The 4,160-nt window shown below is 46.0% G+C and overlaps 1 pseudogene; it reads right to left on the bottom strand.

The window, feature by feature from the left end:
* Window positions 1-682: 682 nt before the first annotated feature.
* On the bottom strand, window positions 683-2,202 carry LOC117978680 (peptidyl-prolyl cis-trans isomerase FKBP4-like; annotated as a pseudogene).
* Between the last annotated feature and the right edge of the window lie 1,958 nt (window positions 2,203-4,160).

Below are 4,160 nucleotides of genomic sequence, written 5' to 3' on the forward strand. Positions count from 1 at the left end.
CTGGAGAACGAAGAGCACTGAATACTACATTTTTACTTTCTATGTTTGGAACTACACTTATTATCATGCCATTACTCAATAAACATGCATCACAATGTCCCCATACCACCATGAATGGGCACAAATAACCCCATCCTATTGTGGTGGGGTTAATTTTTTAGGACACCAGGTGCTGTCCACTGTTAAGAGCGTCAGTTTGCCTGATTTTTTCAAGTTTATTCTCCAAGAGCCTTTCACTCAGGTTGGGTCTGCAAAGCACCAGCAAGTCCAACAACTCAACCAAATGTCTACAGCTGCGGGTGGCAGATAAGTATAGCAGCTAACCCAAAGCAAATAAAAACAACTCCTAGGGGAAATAAGAGGGATGCTGGGAGGGCTTTTTATTTGAGTGCCACTGTGGTCTTACTGATTTGAGTGCCCACTTGTTTCAGAATTTAGGGTGTGGGAGTGACCAAGGAGCACAGTGACTAGAGGAAACTAGAAACAAAATAGACATTGTTCACTTTGGTTGCTAAATTTAATATGTCCCTATTGCACTTTTTGTTTTGGGAAATTTTTCCAACATTAAGAAAAGCCCTTTTAAAGAAGAGTGTTAAAACATTGGTTACCTGAGAACCAAGGAGGATTCACCTTACAAGGTGAAATTATGTGTTTTATTCAATTTTCACACTACTATAAAGAAATACCTGAGACTGTGTAATTTATAAATGAAAGAGGAGTTTTTTGTTTTGTTTTGTTTTCACTCAAAATTCTTCAGTTTTTACAAAACTAACAGGGTGGAGTGGGGAGGCTGGGGGGCAGGCAGCCTCAGGAGTAGGGCTGGTGAGAGGCGCTATGCTTCTGTCTGCACCTGAGACTGGCTCCCTGCCGTGTTGCTCTTCCACTCCGCCTTCATCTCTGTGTCAGTGGGATGGTCTCCTGAGCAAGCCTCTGCCTTGGCCTTGTTCTCCTCCTCAGCCAGCCTCTCAAACATTTTGGCATAGAACTTCTTCCGGGCAAGCTGCCTGTGGATCCGCTGCTGACACACAGCCAGCTGGGCCCTGGCGGCTTTGTTGTTGGGGTAGAGCTGCAGGACCTTCTGGAAGTCAGCCCATGCCAGTTCAAAGTCATTCACCGCCAGGTGGGCCTCTCCCCGGCGGAAGGGGCCCTTCTCGTTGTTGCTGTCCAGTTCTAGGGCCTTGTTACAGCTTTCAATGGCAGCAGAGAAGGCCTGTAGTTTCAGCTGACACATGGCCAGGTCGAGGTGAGAGGCCAGTGAAGGGGCCTGTGCCTTCTGTGCTTCCTCATTGGAAAAACTAGACATATTCCAGCCAGGACACAATCTTCTTACACTGTAGTAAAGCTTGCTTGTATTTGCCTTCCTTGAAGTACACACTGCCCTGCTCTTTCACTATGGTGTTCTGTTCCAGCTTCTCTTCTGAAATCATCTCCCAAGATTCCTTGGCCTTTTCAAAACTCTTGAGATGTAATTCATATTTCAGCTCGGCATTTGGTGGGATTTGGAACTTTTCCTTCCCAACACTGCCAAAAGCATAGCTGGGCTTGAGGTACACAGTGGAATGTTCTCCTTTCTCCAAGTGCTGAATGGCCCTCTCGAGATCATAAGGCAGATCCAGGTTCTCCCCCTCGCTAACCTCAAAGCGGAGCGCCCGTTGGTCAAAGAGCTGGTCCTTGCAGCACCCTTCCAGCGCAACCTCCACCATAGCGCCCTCATCAGGCTTGACATAGCCTTCACCGCGAGTCCCTATTCTGCGGATGATTCCCCCATCTTCCTCTTCCGTCAGATCTTCTTCCTTAAACAATTCCACCTCAAACACAAGCGTGGCGTTATGGGGGGATCGTTGGAGGACTGTCTGCTGAACTCTAGGCATATTCTGGTTTGCAGGTGATGTGGCCCACCTCCCCCACCTTCATGGTTGCTACGGCAATGTCCCAAGCCTTGATGACCTCCCCTTTTCCCAGGTCAAAGGAGAATTTGTCCTTGCGATCCACACTGGAGTCAAACTTTGTGCCCTCTAACAGCCAGCCAGTGTAGTGGACAAATACTAGGTCCCCAGTCATGGGCATCTCTGTACCTGTGCCCTCTGTCTTGATGACCTTCAGCACTCCTTCATCCTGTTTGGGGCTGACATCCACTTCCTTCTTGGGCAGCGGCGCCGGCTGCGCCGCACTCTCGGTCGCCTTCATCTCCTTGGCTGTCATCTCTGCGTGGCGCGAAATTTTTCCGGGAGATGGCGCAGGCGCGAGTGCACTCTGGGCCGCAGGCGGGGGCGCTACCTGCAGGGCATGCGGGAGGATGGACACTATGGCGCTGACTGCTGACCGCGCGGAGGCTGGAGCACCTCTCAGGAAACAGGTTTAATTGACACAGTTCCACGTGGCTGGGGAGGGGTCAGGAAACTTACAATCATGGCGGAAGGCAAAGGAGAAGCAAGTATCTTCTTCACGAGGCAGCAGGAAAAAGAAAACAGGCGAAACTTCCTCTTACAAAAAAACCATCAGATCTCACGAGAACTCACTCACCAGCACCAGCACAGCATCGGGGAAACTGTCCCTGTGATCCGACCACCCCCCACCAGGTCCCTCCTTGGACGTGTGGGGATTACAATTCAAGATGAGATTTGGATGGGGACAGAGAGCCAAACCATATCAGTATGTCTATTCAGAAAAATGTTTATATATATATATATATATATTTCTTTTTTTTTTTTCAGAGTGTTACTCTGTCACCCAGGCTGGAGTGCAGTATCGTGATCTTGGCTCACTGCAACCTCTGTCTCCCGGGTTCAAGCGATTCTCCTGCCTCAGCCTCCGGAGTGGCTGGGATTACAGGCGCCCACCAGCACGCCCAGCTACATATACATATATGTATTTTTAGTAGAGACAGGGTTTCACCATGTTGGCCAGGCTGGTCTTGAACTCCTAACCTCAGGTGATCCACCCGCTGGTGTAAGCCACTGAGCCTGGCCAGAAAAATGTTATTTATATTCTAATGGTACCAACTTCAATACGCTTTATCACTCTGAACCACAGTTTTTTAATTTAATAAGGAAAATTGGGTAGAAAAATATATTAAATATATATTAATCTATCAAATACTACACAAAGACAAGTCTTTAAATGGGTTGGGCAATATGCTGAAGTTGAACACCAGTAAAACGTTGAGTAACCCCTCCATAGAATTCCCATAGAAATCTCTTCCTTACCATAAACCTAAGATCATTGCTCTCTCTCACTACCACAGGGATGTGATTTTAGCATTTGTATCCAATTTACGGGTAGCCTAAGCCATCAGTGAGATATTTGGCATTCTGTATCTAAGCCTGTTCCCTCACCACCACACTTCTTCATTTCTCTTGGTTCTATTCTATCTGTAGAAGACACTGAAAAGTGACGAGATGTGCTGTTGAAAATCTATTTCAAAATCATACACTCATTGCTCACTAAATATTAGCTCTTCAGTCCCCTGGAGGTACCTGGGATCAGTCTCTCCCACCTCTCTATGTAGAAGAGGGAGGGGTACTCTGACTGTTGGGCGGTTGTATATTCTCTCGGTTTTCAAAAATGTCTACTAATTAAATGCCATTGGACATGTGCTCCTACTTCCTGTGGGGGATGAGACACAGTGTGACACAAAAGACAAAATGTCCTTTCTGTATGTTATTATGTCGCTTTGTTCATATTCTGTGACCCTACACATTTATAATGTCACCTTTACCTTTCATTATGTTCATACGTGCACACTATATTCTGAGACCCCTCATTTCATTGTTGATTTGTCGATTTCTGAACAAACAGCAGTTTTAATTATTTTAACTTCAGACTTTTCAGTACGAAAAGTCATATCTGATTTTTATCTTGCTTGAAAATGCTTCTTACTCATATTCTCCTCAGGATGAAATTCCCCTCATCCCGATACTCAGTAACCTCATTCATTCCATCCATTCCACCTGACTTTCTCCCCATCTATTAGCTCCTGCTGTATTCGTTTCTCATCTTATCAAGCTTAGGAAGAATATCATCCATTATTTACCATTTCCTCTCTTCTATCATTAGTCAAAACTGTGTTTCTCCAAGTGTGGTCCATGAAACTATTGCCTCTGAATTACCAGGGGTACTTGCTAAAATGCATATTCCTAGGCCCCATTCAATCTGGAATG

This window comes from Pan paniscus, chromosome 11, assembly GCF_029289425.2.
Source record: "Pan paniscus chromosome 11, NHGRI_mPanPan1-v2.0_pri, whole genome shotgun sequence".
In the NCBI taxonomy this organism is placed as follows: Eukaryota; Metazoa; Chordata; class Mammalia; order Primates; family Hominidae; genus Pan; species Pan paniscus.